The sequence below is a fragment of the Maniola hyperantus genome, chromosome 13 (genome assembly GCF_902806685.2).
Source record: "Maniola hyperantus chromosome 13, iAphHyp1.2, whole genome shotgun sequence".
Classification (NCBI taxonomy): Eukaryota; Metazoa; Arthropoda; class Insecta; order Lepidoptera; family Nymphalidae; genus Maniola; species Maniola hyperantus.
This window is the reverse complement of record NC_048548.1, coordinates 10759437-10777145: the sequence shown is the minus strand read 5'-3', so window position 1 is coordinate 10777145 and position 17709 is coordinate 10759437. Positions and strand designations below refer to the sequence as shown.

The following is a 17709-nucleotide window of genomic DNA, read 5'->3' as shown; positions in this document are numbered from 1 at the left end:
TTTTAGTCTATCTGGACGTGGCTGAACATAGGTCTCTTGTATGGACTTTCACAGCCACGGTCTAGCGCCGCCTGAATCCAGCGGCTCCCTGCGACTCGTTTGATTTCGTCTGTCCACCTAGAAGAGTCGCTGCAACGCATACCGGACATTAGCTAGTTCTAAAAAAAAAACCCGAAACTGCAAAGTCATTTAGTCTTCGCCACCTAAAAAAGACTATAGTAAGCACGCCTCAACACAAAAATCACGTAACTTTCTCATTAGAACTCATGTTACACGGACATAATTGCATACAATTTGTACGGAATTTAAATAAAACAGCTCGAGTCATTTACATAAACACTGGAGTGTTCGATTTTAACCCTGAGAACCGCACCCAGTGACCCAAATTACTTACTTTCGTCATTTTTGTACGTACTTACTTACTTTAGTTTTCCTTAGTTTACATAAAAGCTAAACTAATGGTTTCTCGCTGAAATGCGTAACAGCTGTGCACTATATGTGGCTTGTTACCTCGAGCTAACAATGAAATCAGATAGGTACGAGTGAAAAACTCCAGGAGATCTAAAGTGCCAGGCAAATCGTGTCGCTTACGTGTTGCTGCGATTTATTTATCTTAAACAAATAAAAAACTAAAGTAGGTAGGTATACCTTGAAATATGCCTGTCTATTTGGTCTGTACTCTGTTGTATCTAGGGTTACTTGTGCAGCTAGTCTGTAATGATATGACATGGTCAACGCAATGTTAATATCTGCTGCTCGATCGCGGTAGAATGACAGCTACAATGGCACGATCGCAATCACCTCTGATTGGTTGACGCTCGCTCACTATTGGCTACAATGCATTGTTGCAACAAGAATCGCACAAATTCAGCCAATCACAACAATTGAGATTGTAATAATGATTGATGCAGGTGTTACGAAGGTCTCACCTAATCAAGATGTGGGATATAGGTATAATTTGCCCTCTTTGGTCTTAGTTTAGTTTAGCTAAGCTTATTCATAGTTCCACGAATTTGTCAGACAAATATTTTATACCGACTAGACTAGCCAGTACGCTCTGAGGGAGAAATTTCAAAGCCCAATTTCAAAATGAAATATAATAGGTAGTTCTTCGCGTTGCCACCAGAAGTGCATTTATCATCCAAATATCACCGTAAAAGCAAGAAAAATCTAGGAACCTTAAGCTAGAAATCTCCTGAATGTATGTACATTCAGGTTAAAATATTTAGCTGACTTTGATTAAAAATACCAGAAACGTAACTACGTGTAGGTTGAGAAAAGTTTCGTGGACGCCCGCTACTTTATAGGGTTCGTACCCAAAGGGTTCCAATGAAACCGTATTATAAGCCTCCGCTATCCGTTCGTCCGTCCGTCCATCCTTCTGTCTGTCTGTCAGCGGGCTGTATCTCGTGGACCATAATACTTAGGAAGGGTTGAAATTTTACAAAATGTGTACCTATTTCTTTTGCCGCCATAACAACATATAATAATAAAATTTCAAAATAGCCGCCATGAAAATAAAAAAAACATTAAAAAGTTATTTCTTGTACGATGGTACGGAACCCTTCGTGTGCGAATCCGACTCACATTTGACCAATCTATAATATAAAAATGAATCACTAAATGTGTTGCTCATCGCAAATCTCGAGAACAGCTGAACCGATTTCACTAATTCTTTTTTTATAATATTCCTTGAAGAACGAGGATGGTTCTTACGGAGAGAAAAATTTAAAAAAATTGAATCGACTGCTAGGCGGAACGAAGTTCGCCAGGGCAGCTAGTTTTTAATATAGGGCAATAAGCAAGCTTACTGCTAAAGCCACGCAAATCTCCGCCGATATTCAGCTTCCCGACTATTGACGTTGATAAATCAATAGCTGCACGAACGATGTTTGACTTTCGTAGGAAAATATCAACCTTGCTATAAAAACTTGTTGCCTATAAAAACTAGGTGGGAAAATCAAACTGAATCAGGTCAAAGGTTATCCATAGCTGTTAAGGTCAATACATTATTACCAAAACCAAACTGTGATTTGTCAGAGTCTTGAGTATTTCTAAATGATTAATGACCTATGTCCATTGGATGCATAATACGAGCTTTTGACGATGATGATGAAAATGTAAATATTCTATTGCTAGGTAAAAAACTATCAAGGGATGTGTGTGTAACACATAATATTATATTACTTAATCTAATGTCGCTGATACACCTGTAAGTTTTACTTACGTAAGTAGCTTACATGATTAATTCAACACTCTTGTGTAGCAGAGACCGCAATTATATCTGTAAGTTTTACTCAGTAGCTTCCGTAATTAATTTACAACATATTTACTAAGATAAATGACACTTATAAGAGTATTTACATTATTAAATTTGTTGTAAGTTAATCATATACTTAAGTTACTTAGGTGAGTAAAACTTACAGATGTAATTGCGGCCTTGTAAGTACATTTACATTAGAAAAATGTGTACTGTTAAATAGTCACGTAAGTACAAATGCTTACGTGAGTAAAACTTACAGGTGTAATTGAGACCTAATTGTAACACATCCCTTGACAGTTTTATGCTTTGATTAAGAAGCATAACCGAGCTTTGGTTAGTTTCCCAAGTGTTAACGTGGATAAATCAATAGCACGTACGAATGTTTGACTCTCAACTTGTAGGAAACTATAAATCCCCGATGGAAGCGGGATTCAGCAAATAGGGATTGCAAATATGCCTCGGCGCGGGCTAATTGGAAGCCTTACTAATACGTATCCATCGATAATCTTTTTGCTATTCGTGTCTGTAGGGATTTAATCCCATACCTATATTTTTTTCAAAGGAATTGTAGACTCTAATAATTAATCTGTGTAGGGAACAATGGAAATGACGATACGGTAAAGACAATGGAAAGGTGCCAGGGAGGTCGTGAATAGACGCACAGATCACCCTACTGGCAAAGAGCTTCCACCAAGTGATTTAAGGCCAATATATAAACAGTTAGAGTAAAGTCGAACAGAGTCTTATGATATGACTGAGTACGGCTCTTAGGTTCATTATCATCATCATCAACCGATAGACGTCCACTGCTGGACATAAGTCTCTTGTAGGGACTTCCACACGCCACGGTCTTGCGCCGCCTGAATCCAGCGGCTCCCATTGTCACTTCAGCTTCGCAACCCGTTGAGCTATGTCGGTTAGTCTAGTTCTCCTACGGATCTCCTCATTAATTCTGCTTTGATCACGTAGAGAACTCCAAGCATAGCTCTCTCCATCACCCGCTAAGTGACTCTGAGTTTTCTTATGAAGCCCATAGTTAGCGACCATGCTCTTAGGTTTCACAGTATTATTATTAGCTGTTGCTGATATCTAATCATCTAAGTCACGGACTGATAGGAAAAGTTGAATTATAGATCAAGTATTCTCGATAGACTGTATGAAATATGATACCTGTATGGTACATAAATAGCTGATCTTTTATGAATGAAGTTTATATTATTATGTTATTAACGTATAAACTCGTTAAGTGTATTAATAGACCCATTGTACCTTCAACAAAGATTAGAAGTACTTAGGTATGCTACCATGATGTCATAACTATGAATTTTTGAGACCGTAGCCCTTTAACCTTTACATTATAAATGACCTAACTTATTGTTTCTACAATAAGTTAAATTAATCCATACTCCATACTAATATTAAAAATGTGAAAGTGTGTCTGTCTGCTAGCCTTTCTTCCGTTCCGTTGAACCGATTTTGACGAAATTTGATAGTTTTTATCCCAGGGAAGGCCATAGGCTACTTTTTATCCCGGAAAATCGAAGAGTTCCCTCGGGGTTCGTAAAAACCTAAGCCCACGCGGACGATGGCGCGGGCATCATCTAGTTACAAATAAGTTAAATATGCATTAAAAATATATTCTGTAGGTTCTCTATGCTGTAAACGTCGCACATTTTTTGTTCTCTGTTAACCTAGTCTATAATACGCGACAGTTCAAGATGGCAATCGGGGTATGAGGCGGTAGTACACACACCCGCAAGTCACCCACGCTCGCCCGCACCTGGTTAGTGCGGCTTTGCGAGGCGTTCCCTCCCCGATTGTCATCTCGACCTGTCGTCTACTATAGGTTTGCTACGATGACATCGTCGTCATTTTAGTTTTGAGACGTACCTAAGCGTAACTACTTTACCTTTACATTACAAAAGACCTAACTTATTGTAGTACAATCTTCTCTATATATAAAAATGAATACCTAAGTGTGTTGCTGATCGCAAATCTCGAGAACAACTGAACCGATTTCGCTAATTCTTTTTTTATAATATATTCCTTGAAGTACGAGGATAGTTCTTACGAAGAGAAAATTAAAAAAAAATTGAATTGATTGCTAGGCGGTACGAAGTTCGCCGGGGCAGCTAGTTAAAAATAATTATATTCTTTAGGTTCTTTAGGCTGTAAATGTCACACATTTTTTGTGCTCTGTCAACCTAGTCTAAATTTAAGTGATTGCAGCCATTGATGTTCTACTGCGGGGAAAATTTACTATTCAAAAGGTCTAGATTGAAACGTAATCCGCTGCGCAAGCTGCTCTATTTCGAGTGGCTAGAGCTGCTTCAGACTACAGACTTTTATCTCACGACTTGTAGTTGACAACACGATTGATAACGAAATTGAGTTTTAGCAAAATTATGAAAAAGACAGTTTTTTTTACTCTAGTGTATCAAGAAGAGATGGCAACAAAGCAAGTTGCCCGCGACGAAAGCAAGCGAACTAATACGGTATTTGACAACTACTCTACTCAACAACAACTAGTCAAATCAGTAACTTTTTATCAAACGTCAAAACGCGCGCTTAGTATGCGAGATTCTATGGAATACCGGTGTGTGACGTCACAATCATTTGACGTGCTTTTTTTAGTTTATTCGATAATTTATAAATGGTTATTATTACACTTAAAACCAACAAAGGACGTGGATTTTACGTATTTTAGAAGACCCTCTATTTAATAATCACTGAGAAAAAAATCATTTTTGATGTAGTCAAATACCCAATTATAGCGTTTTTAAATTAACAAACTATGTCAGCGAACAAAAATATAAATTCATGACGTTTTTACACGACTGCCGAACAAGGAGTAGGTATAATATTTTCAGTAAAAATGCAATATGGCACAGCAGTCGGGTTTTTTTTAATTTTTTTAATGACTACTGAATTTGTACATTATCCACATTTTAAAATACCCTAAATAAATTTAATGAATATTGCCGATTAAAACTTTTAGGGAAGTTTTTAAATATTTTGTTATGGAAGAAATTGTTTCCAAACATGTTTGTATGCTTAGAAATTGAATGTGTTTCGGTTAATAGATGATGCAACTTCTTGTCGCATAAAATGTCTTCAGTTTGATATTACCCTTAGTGAAAGATGCTTAGCTAGTTACAGCTCGAGCCAACTAATATGAAATTAGAGCTGCATTTCTTTCGCTGTATGCTCTTGCGAGTTTCCACTAAGCCGGCTGCCGTATTTTTAATTTTTGAAATTGTGACGTTGCATTGATGTATGGCTTAGTTTTTGAAATGCAAGGTTTGTTGATGCAATAAACTGGGGGACCTAAGGCAGCTTAATAACTGTGTTTTTTTCACTATGCAGGATATACAAGAAGGTACTGTCATTTTAACGTTGAAAAAGGTTTCTTCCCATTTCTATGGAATCATCATCATCATCATGATCAACCCATCACCGGCTCACTACAGAGCGCGGGTCTCCTCTCAGAGTGAGAAGGGTTTTTGACCATAGTCTACCACGCTGGCCACGTGCGGATTGGTAGACTTCACACACCTTCGAGAACATTATGGAGAACTCTCAGGCATGCAGGTTTCCTCACGATGTTTTCCTTCACCGTAAAAGCAAAAAATGATATTTAATTAATAGGCTATCACAAGCTTTCTGTGGAATATGCTGTATAATTTATAAATCATCATCATCATCATCATCATCATCTTGATCAATCCATCACCAGCCCGTTACTGAGCGCGGGTCTCCTCTCAGAATGACGTAGTTGCCACGTTGGCCAAGTGCGGATTGGAAAATTTTATACACCTTTGGAGAACTCTCAGGCATGCAGGTTTCCTAACAATATTTTTCTTCACCGTTAAAGCAAATGATATTTAATTTATTAAAACGATCGAACCCCTGGCCTCCCGAATAGAAGGTAGACCGTTTAACCAGTAGGCTATGACGGCTTATTTATAAAAAAATACCTACATATAAAGAGAGATACCTATTGACCGATTGGTATATATCTGCTCATATCATTGGGCCTAGAAACTTGACGTAGCCTCCGGCTAAGAAAGGATGTTAACAAATTTTAAAGACATCGTTATACCGTTTAATATAAACGTTTATCGTACGTTTAATATAAAAATGTGAAAGTGTGTCTGTTTGTTGGTTTTTTGGTTTGCCTTCAATCATGTCGCAACAGAGCAACGGATCGACGTGATTTTTGCCATGGGTATAGTTGTACCTGGAGAGTGGCTAGGCTACTTTTTATCAAAGTACTTAAATCAATTTTTATTTTAAACTAGCTGCCCTGGCGAACTTCGTTCCGCCTAACAGTCGATTCAATTTTTTTATATTTTTCTCTCCATAAGAAGCATCCTCGTACTTCAAAGAATATTATAAAAAAGAATTAGCGAAATCGGTTCAGCTGTTCTCGAGATTTGCGATGACCATGACATTTAGTGATTCAATTTTATATTATAGATCAAGCATTAGCTAGTTTTGTATAAATTCAAATCTACTATCAGTACCCTTATTATAAATGCGAAAGTGTGTTTGTTTGTTGGTTTATTGGTTTGTTGGTTTGTCCTTCAATCACGTCGCAACGGTGCAACGGATTGACGTGATTTTGCATGGGTATAGATAAAGACCAGACAGAGTGACATAGGCTACTTTTTATCCCGGAAAATAAAAGAGTTCCCACGGGATTTTTAAAAAACCTAATTCCACGCAGACGAAGTCGCGGGCATCAGCTAGTTTTATATAATTCATCTTAGATAGTATAAAACTGTAAATGTCGGTTTGTTTGTTTGTGAACGCATTACGCATAGTCACTGAACCAGTTGAGATAGCAATTTCACACACGGAACAGAAAAAACAGTGGAAGTGCTAAGTAGGCGTGGCACGCGTGCCACAATTAAGCGTAGTTACGTAAAACTGATCCCAGTCGCGTTCTAACATCGCGTGGAGTTGGTAGTCTCGCGACAAATTCATATTGCCCTAGCAATGTTACTGTTCCGTTTTGGAGTGTAAAAATGATAGTAGGAGAAAAAATCTTAAAAATGGAGGTGTTTCGTATCATCGGTAAGTACGATTTTCATTGTTTTCTATAAAATCTTAATTTATTTCAATTTACTAATATTTAATAGAACGGTTAGTCAAAATCAACCTTAAACAATTAAGATAAAGTTTATTTTGGATTGATTCTATTCCGAAAGTACTTCGCTCCGTGTTCGCTACTCAAATAGTGATGTGGCCAAGTAGAATATTGAATTTATCGATTGATATCGATACAAGGATATAAATAAATAGTAACGCAATAATTATAATTTATTAATGAGTGAGACGTTGCATTCATCACTAAATAGACATCAGTAGTTCCTCTAACCTTCATTTAAAATATTTTTAGGTTTCCCAAAGATGCAAGCATCAAAGAGAAATGGATAGATGCAACGGGTAGAGTTAATTGGATGCCAACCAAATCAAGCATGATATGCTCTGAACATTTTTTTAGAAGTCGATTTTATAATATCAAATAAAGGATATAGATATACGAAACCTACTGCGCTTCCATCAATGAAAATCGTTAAGTCTTTTAATCAAATAACCTTGTTTTATTTTATTACTTTCAGTAAGTATTGAAAATACTTTATATTATAATACAAAACAACACACCTCTTAGTTATATTTTTGTATGAAGATTGACTGACTAAATATCAAATTTAATTCATAAACACACTAATTAATTTTTCTCCTATTCATTTTTATATAGGTACTAGATGATGCCCGCGACTTCGTCCGCGTGGATTTAGGTTTTTAAAAATCCTGTGGGAACTTTTCAACTTCCTATGTCCTTTCCCGGGATGCAAGCTATCTCTGTACCAAATTTCATCAAAAACGGTTGATCGGTTGAGCCGTGAAAAGCTAGCAGACAGACAGACAGACAGACAGACACACTTTCGCATTTATAATATTAGTACGGATTTATTCTCAAAATTTAATTTTGGTTTCAGCCACAAAATGATAAATGTGGTCACTCCAGGTTCTTCAAAAAGACAAAGTGATTCGGAGATTCCTGCGTCTAATCACGTTACCGATTTGATGAAGGCAATAGTCGAAAAATATATACATAAATGTTCGCATACACCATTTATTAAAATTAAAAATAAGACTTTCGAAACGCCAGTTTCTTAACAAATATGTTTTATTTCAAGGGCAATAAATAAAATTTATCTATTTTCATACGTTGCAGTATTTATTGTGCATACTTGTAAAAGGCATGCATACATACCAGCACTTTTATTCAATTTTATAATTACCTTTTTTAATTTTATTTTTGCGAATGAACAAAATAACGAGTATCTATCGATATCGATAGGTAATTCATTGAGCTACGTGGTGCAGCCTTAACTGAGGAGGAAAAAAAATCGACCGATCACTCAAATGTCAACCATATGTTTAAAGTAATTAAGTTTATAATTGCTACTACTTAGAATACCGCCATCTATGGTCAAGTAGCGGAATTAATTGGACAATTGAATCTAGTGTGACGTGAGTGTGACTATAGCTCGTAAATACGTTCTTCCGCTAAAGCAAAATAAATCTTATTTCTAGAGCGTCAGGGTTTATTTCCAAATCTGTGACGTAGGCTAGTTTTGACTAAACTTAAACGACAAATCAAATGATTTGTTTCTTTGTAGTGCAATATATGACTATCGGTATATTTGTATGAGTTTGGCGACAGCGGTTCCTATAGTAATTTTGGTGAATTGCACTTCCACTGTTCTTTCTGTTCCGTGAATTTCACACCTTCACGCCCTTGTGGCACATCTCCGCTGCAAAATCATAGCAGCGAAACCTTTGAATTACCGCCATGACTTGGCCGCTGTATGACATGCAAAATGGAAGCGATACTGAGGCTAACTCCGTTGTACATAATCTCTAAACTAAACTAAAATGGCACTTCTAAATCTATTGCTATCCCTTTCATTATGTTGCTTGCGGAAAAGGATAGCACTTAATTAAGACCTGTTAATTTAGTTTAGTTTAAAGATTGTGTACAAGAGAATCGGCACCAATGTCTATTCTATACAGAGGTTTGATTTTTTCCCCCACGCGATTTTGGTGAAGAATTTAAGCCAAAAGAAATCGTCTACACATTCCACTTAGGGATATTTAATACTAGCTGATGCCCGCGACTTCGTACACGTGGATTTAGGTTTTTAAAAATCCCGTGGGAACTCTTTCATTTTTCGGAATAAAACGTAGCCTATGTAAAAAATCACGCTAATCCGTTGCTCCTACATAAAAACACACTTTTGCATTTATAATAAGGGTATACTGATTGTGGGAAAGAGATGGCCTAGTCAAAAATAGGCAGTTTCGCTGCTGTTTCACATTTTGGTGATGTTACACTAAGTGAAAGGTATTGGTTTCGCTATATTGATTTCGCAGTGGTCTTGACAAACTTGACTTCACTTTATAAGCTTCGTAGAAAAATTGTTATGATGCTACGATGGGTCTACGACGTAGCAATTAACTACGTCGTAGCGTACGTCGTCGTCGTGCAGTCTGTTTGCATAGCATTCACATTGTTTTGGGAAAGTAATATGCGGGAGAAATTCTTTCATCAAGTTACTTTGTTACAACAGTTAATTAATGGCGCTACATTTAGTAGATAGTGAAGCTAATAGCAACCAAAACTTTTTGGGCTAGTCTAATTAAATATCTAAACTTTCAGACCTAAAAAGAAAGTGTCAGAAATTAATCTTAACTTCCTTTCTTTGTTGTTATTTACCTCAGAGGCCAATGGACTCTCTATATCTTTATTCTACGTACCATATAAATCGTTTCTCACACGCTAGTGTTAAGTAGTTCAAACATTTTAAATTATTCAGTGATAAAATCATGACGTACCTACATTTTTCATGACCGTATAAAATGGAGTAATCATACTAAGTTGAAGTTAATAGTTAAGGTACCGTTTGACCCGGCTACCGCGAATCCATATAGTGAAGTATATATTGAGCTAAATCAAATAGAAGATAAATAATTATGTATGTGGTTTTTATAAATCATCGATCGGTGGCAATGGGCGGACAACATTAGAATAAAATAGAATATATTTATATTTGAGTAAACTTTTACAAGTGTTTTTGAATCGTCAACTAGTTTAATTTACCACTGGTTCGGAATGCCGTTCCTACCGAGATGAACCAACAAGAAACTCGCCGGCTGCTTTTTTCATGTGATCAATTTACAATATTATTATACCATACTGTACAAGCAATTGCAGCCCCGTGCATTGCTGGAGCGAGTTAAATTCAAGCTTTTTTATCATTTACATAGTCTTCGACTGTACAATATGCTTTTCTTAGGAGCATACTTTTAATTGATTTTTTAAACTTGTTTAAAGGCAAGTCTAAAATTGATTGTGGAATTTTATTATAAAACCAGTTCAAAGAACCTGTAGACGTTGGGATCCTGATGTGTTGGAATGATGACCAGAAAGCGTAGCATTGGTAGATCCACCACTGTAGATAGATGACATCAAACGAGTCACAAGGAGCCGCTGGATTCAGGCGGTGCAAGATCGCGGCGTGTGCAAGTCCTTAAAAGAGACCTATGTTTAGCAGTGTACGCCTATTGGTTGACTATGACGATGACAACGACACATTTATTTACAAAACTATTCTCTGTATTTCCTAGAAAAATAAATAATATACCTAGCAGGTTATATATGGGCGTATTTAATTACGTTGGAAGATCGAGGGGATTCCAACATCAATGGTCCCAAAGCACTGTTGGCGCTCACCGGAAACTCAGCTCAACTCAGCCGTCAGCTAATAATTTCCTGCCCGTAAGATAATCTCTATTTAACGTCAGCGAACTTAAAATTAAACCTTGCGTGCGAGTTTATTAAAATATTACTCTTGGATATATGACATTATGTACTTATAGTTTTTTTTATTTATTTTATTCAGATACAAGTTAGCCCTTGTCTGCAATCTCACCTGGTGGTAAGTGATGATGTAGTCTAAGATGGAAGCGGGCTAATCTGGAAGAGTATGACACGTTTTTTGTTAAACCCACACCCCTTTGGTTTCTACACGGCATCGTACCGGAACGCTAAATCACCTGGCGGTACGGCTTTGCCGGCAGGGTGATAACACCAGACCAGACCAGAAATTTTTAAATTATAAAATTCCAAACCCCTACCGGGAATCGAACCCGAGATCTCCCAATAATAAGACAACAGCGCTTACCACTGTGCCAGGGAGGTGCGGCAGTAATATTTATATTGCATTATGTACTTATAGTAAGAAGTAGATCGTTAGTTATCATCATGTCGGAAAACAAAAAAGCGGACACACATTATTTAAAAAAAATCGTTATTTATGCACTTTTGTACCATTTATAGTTTAAATAGGAAAATATAGCACAAAGTTGTCTCATTTTCATTTTAGTAATTGCAAAATAATCAAATAACATCCTCTAACCTCTTTATGTAGGTACATAAATGAAGAAATAAGTAATTAATTATAAATAACTATGCGAAAGGAAGAATTCAGGAGTCAAGTATTTTAATTTAGAAAGATATCCCATGAATACTATGTACTATGTATTAATAGAAAGAATCACGACCCTCATAAGTGAGAAAAACAATGCAGAGAAAGATATTCAAAATTATAAAGGACAGGCTTTGTCAATTTTCTATCCTCTTTTGATATCAGGAAAAGGAAATCCCCAAAAAACGGAAAAGATCAAATAATAATAAGTGACTTGTTCAGAATATTTTTTTCCTTTATAGCCTCTTTTGGGGGCTGTTTATTTGGACCGCACTATAGCCTATATCCTGTAAATAGCAATATGGCGCCTCAACCAGCTGGAGGCATCATTACGAACTTATGAGTTGTGAAAAACAAAAAGGCCGTGAGGTGTTATGGAGGTCACACATGGTGACTTTTTGCAGCGATTCGGTAACGCGTTTCGTGAACGCACGTCTGCATCAAAGTCAAAGTCAAATCATTTATAGTCCTTACAAAATGACTCCTCATGCGCCATTTTAACTCTATGGGTCAAATGTCATGTCAATAGTACGGTTCGCTTTTAAAATAAGAACTAAAATTGTACTTTTGCCATGAAATTTGACAAACAAAGTAAAAAGGCGCGTGAGTTGTTAAATTTTATGCGTTGTATACAAATTGGATACCATTATACACTTTTTGACTGTCATTGTGGAATGTAAGATAATGATGTAATGGTGCTAATTAACTACGTAAACTTAAAACTAAAGCTACGAGGGTTCCAAACGCGCCCAGGTCTGAGAAGAGCCCACAAAAAACTCAGTTTACCATTTTTATCAGACCTATCGCTTGCACTTACAGACCTTATGGAACTGGGACCTGCTGATTCTCTGGTGTTGTATGTAACAGTAAAATAAGGACTTGTAGGTACCCTCGGTGCGCGAGTCTGACTCGCACTTGGCCGTTTTTTTGGCAGTAGGACAAACGCCTAAGGCACAAATTATATTAGAGCACTTATTTATTAGTTGAAATGCATAGTTCAAAGGCCGCGTCGTCGGTTTACACTTGTATCCGAGTATTATGACATGAAATATCGTCGCCAGCCAATAGGCAATGGGCGAGTAATGCCTCAAATCCACTGGTTATTGCCCCATTTCACATTTCCCGATGTTTATCGAGATCGTGACTTGTTTGTAAACTTTTCAAAATGCCGATAATATTTTCGTTGGCGCTTTTGAAACTGTCAGTACTCAGTAATGATAAGTAGATCCTTTTGAACTGTCTTTCACAATTAAATGAAGATTATATTATTAAAACTCATAGTTCTAGATTATTACTAGTATTTAATAGTAGTGGTAGATCAATAGAACTCTAAAACTACTGAAATACCTTAAAGCTTAGATAGAGTATAGTATGCGACAGTTCGCGCACACCCGTACAGCCCCGCGCTAGCCCAGTGCGGGCGAGCGCGGGTGATGTGCGCGTGTGCGGTAAGTCCCCCCCCCCACCGCACATCTCGACCTCTCGCGTACCTTTGTAAAAAGATACGTATAGTACGCGACAGGTCGAGATATCAATCGGGGTATGAGGCGGGGGGACACTTTTTGATGTCCGTAAGCTCGTATCATCTTTGCACCCGTTGTAATCCATTTGATATAAGTAATCTCAAAATATAAAAAGAAAAGGTGACTGACTGACTGATCTATCAACGCACAGCTCAAACTACTGAGTACTGGACGGATCAGGTTGAAATTTGGCATGCAGATATAGCTATTATGACGTGGCCATCCGCTAAGAAAGGATTTTTGAAAATTCAACATGGGGCGGGTGAAATTACAGTTGATACATACTTACATAAAGATGTGAGAAACTAACAGACGCTTTCTATTTTGAATTCGACAAGAGCTAGCGAACTATTTAAATAAAGCTATTTAACTACGTACCTTACATATTATGTACCTAATACCTAGTTATACTTAATTTAAAAGTTTTCGTATAGGTACCTACTCGATGAATTTCATACTCGCGAGGTCGATTGCCATTGGTCCTAATGTGAACCGTGTTAATTGAAAAATGTCTTGCCGTCACGCGATGTTATTCCAATTATCATACCTACTCGTATATCTATCTATGACTGTTAACATACGCTACTCAAAATATCCATCATCATTATCAACCGATAGACGTCCACTGCTCACATAAAGACATAAGTCTCTAGGACTCCGACACGCCACTCAAAATATACCTAGGAACCAAATATTAATCATCATCATCATGATTAACCCATCGCCGGCTCTCTACAGATCACGGGTTTCCTCTCAGAGTGAGAAGCGGTTTTGCCCATAGTCTACCACGCTGGCCAAGTGCGGATTGGCAGACTTCACATACCTTTGAGAACATTAGGTATAGAGAACTCTCAGGCATGCTCTTCTTACGATATTTTTCTTTATCGTTAAAGTTAATGATATTTCATTATTTCAAACTGACTATAACTCCAAAAAGTGCCCGGAATCGAACCTTGGACTTCTCGAATAGGAGGCCGCCACCTAGAGGTCTAACCACCGCTAGCCTTTAATCACCGTTTTTTAAATCACGCTCTTTCAAACTTGTTCTGACCGCAAACATTAATAAAGTTTAAAATCTGTAGTTTGAGAAACAATGGCACATATCGCGGTCATGTTTATTTGGGAAACACAGACCGTAGAGTTAACACCGATCGTACCAGCTGTGTACCAGTACCTACTGGATCTAGATAAAGTCAAACTTTCTGCTAGTCTACAAGTGAACCTACATTGCCTACAAACCGAGTAGGTTTGTACCTATATTTAGTTTATTTTCTATTGAGTATTCGAATTTAAAAGTTTTGTATAACTTTTTACTTTACCTACTGTCCTACATTACAAGTACCTGTATCAACTTTCATATTCATTCTAATACTTGTCCATAGGTACTACATACTTACCTACTTTAAATGATGCCCGCGACTTCGCCCGCGTGTTGACTAGGTATTCAAAAAAGCGATAACTTTCTACCTACTAAACCATTGCTTAGGTACATACATAGACCTTTTTTCTTTTTTTTTTCGAGGGGGAAATCTTCTGAAGATACCCAATCGGGTTATATGGGATTTCTACCCACTAAAACCCCCTCGGTGGCCCTCCTCAGCGCGTTATTGAGAGGCTCCGGGAACTCTAAAGAACGTACGCCGGTGCCTCTCTCGCGTGACGCCCGTTGGACACATCGGGACACACACATACATAGACCTACCCATTTAATGCATTATAGAAAAAAATTGGCAATGCTATGTAGCCCTGTAATCCAAAATATAACGAATTGTCAAACGACGTTTTTTCCATAATAAAATATGTCAGATTTTTTCACAATTCACGTTTCATCATGATCAACCCATCGCCGATCACTACAGAGCATGGGTCTCCTCTCAGAATGAGAAAGATTTTGGAACCCTCGTAGCTTTAGTTTTAAGTTGAAATTAATTGTCACCACTAATAATATTATAATCATCCATCAACTGATTATCAAAAAGAGTACCTACAATAGTACCTACTTTGAATAAATGATTTGTATTTGACCATAGTCTACCACGCTGGTCAAGTGCGGATTGAGAGACTTCAGATGCCTTTGAGAACATTATGGAGAACTCTCAGGCATGCAGGTTTCCTCACGTTCACGTTTACTTGGTATAAAAAGTAACAATAGAGCTCCAGAGGCCTTTAACATGCTCGTAGCTTTTAACGATATGTGGGTAATTAAAAAGAGGCTACCTTTTAAATGTTTGTGAACATTATGAAACGATACAGTTTATATTTAAGTACGCATTGTTAAAGTATGAAAAGCCTCGCAAGCTGCAAATAGCAGGCCTACATGTTCTAATTGCTTTATAAACATTTTATATGGTATAAAAGGCTGAATTTAAAGGAGTTATTTAGCTTGGAATGGGGCTACCAGATACACGAGTTTATCTAAATATATAAAAGGAAAAGGTGACTGACTGACTGATCTATCAACGCACAGCTCAAACTACTCACGGATCATCAGGCTGAAATTTGGCATGCAGATAGCTATTATGACGTAGGCATCCGCTAAGAACGGATTTTTGAAAATTCAAACCTTAAGGGCGTGAAATAGGGGTTTAAAATTTGTGTACTCCACGCGGACGAAGTCGCGAGGCTAGTTCCCATAGATTAATTATTGGTTTCGCTAAAAGAATAAATCGTGTGAAGAGAAAAAACTCATTTTAAGTTGTTAAAAATACTCGAAATAAGCGTAGACCGCAAAAAAAATTGAAAACAGCAGTAGTAGTAAGTAGGTATCTTATATCTCTTATCATTTGTATCAATTAAGAATTCCTGTGAATATTCCTAAACATTTGTTGGTAAAGATAAGAAATCCATAAACTCATTCCATACAATCTCGTAAATAGCTTACAATCGTCGATTTTCTTGGGATCCTAAAGTCCAGTCTATCTGGTGAATTCCCATAGTTCCAGAAGATTAGCGACAATTTGTATTTTGCGTATGCAGAAAATAGACGTCCGATTCTTTTTTAATTAATTTTTTTACCAGTTTACGGAAAATTTCTGGTCAGAAAAATTACCTGGTAACCCTAGCCCGCTGGCGTGTTCCGCGCCCGCCGCAATACAAATGGGGCATAAATCAACCTATTATAATTACTAAGAAGCAAAATTTAGTGTTATACCGAATTCTTATGTCACATTAACGTACCTACACGACATTCTTCGCTAACAATGTAGTCGTATAAAGCCATTCTTTAAAGCTTATGAGCTTTAAGCAGTAAGTAAGCAGATATGGTAGGTATCTTTTTCTCGTGGCTGCACCTATCTGCGTATTTCACAAACTTTTGTAAACCTATTCTGACTATCGCGTAGTTATTTCGTACAACATGATTCCTAAAACTGAGATCCAGTAGCATGATAGGCGGTTAAAGGTGGTTAAAGTTACCTACATTACGGCTACGCGGCTACGACTAAATTTTTGATCGTCAATAAAATAGAATGAATGGGAAGCTGGAAGAAATCTCTGTTTAGAGATAAGCATTTCCAATGTAACTTAATTTATTATTACTTTGTAACTACAATTTTGGTACATGAAAAAAAAAAAAAAAACGAAATGGATTGTACAAGTCATGATTTGTTAACTTTATATCAAAATTTTACTTTTAAACTCAATCATGGAGGTATGAATACTAACTTGTGCAACCTACTTTGCTTTATATTGGTGATCAAAGTTTAACGTTAACCGTAACGTACCTACCTTAACCGCCTGTCATGCAACCGGATCTAACTCTGTTGTAGTTGGAATGCCAATTTAAAAAAAAAAACTCTTGCTAGATAAGAGTCTTCTTCACTAAGTGTTATGCAATGATTTACTTAGTATTATAATATCATAAATTTATGTTACTAGCTAAGTATTAGGAAAACTATCTAGAGTCTAGACTTTTCTTTAAAATCTTCCTATTTTTTGTATATAAAATTCTCAATAAAAATATATTCTAAGTCTATTTTTGTAAACGTACGTAGTTACGTAATTTTATTTACAAACTTTATATACTTACCTAGGTTTGATAACTCTTAAGTATTTTTTTATTTATAGAAAATCTATATCAACATAGGAAACTACTGTTTTTTATGTTTCTTGGTTGCTAAATAGATTACTGCAGAATGTGGTCTGTTTCATAAAAAATACAAGAACCATAGAGCGTGTTATATTACGACAAAATTGGATACATAATTATTATGCTAAAATTCATCTAATCATAAACTTGGGAGTCTGAAGTAAATGTTTGTTGTGATGTTTAAAACAGAATCGTTATTCCGTTTCCGGATACAATGTCAATGTTCCTAGTTTCTTGCTGTCATCATACAATACAATAGTGTAAAACTATTAT

The 17709-nt window shown here is 36.7% G+C and overlaps 1 protein-coding gene and 1 long non-coding RNA gene across 6 annotated transcripts in view; both read left to right on the top strand.

Annotated features, from left to right (window-relative positions):
* Positions 1 to 17709, top strand: part of LOC117987889 (uncharacterized) — a 133945-nt gene that overhangs the window by 100670 nt on the left and 15566 nt on the right. The window lies entirely within an intron of this gene.
* LOC138403154 (uncharacterized) lies at positions 7131 to 8502 on the top strand. The gene is made up of 3 exons (XR_011237443.1): positions 7131 to 7342; positions 7668 to 7889; positions 8272 to 8502. It is a non-coding gene; the product is annotated as an uncharacterized lncRNA (long non-coding RNA).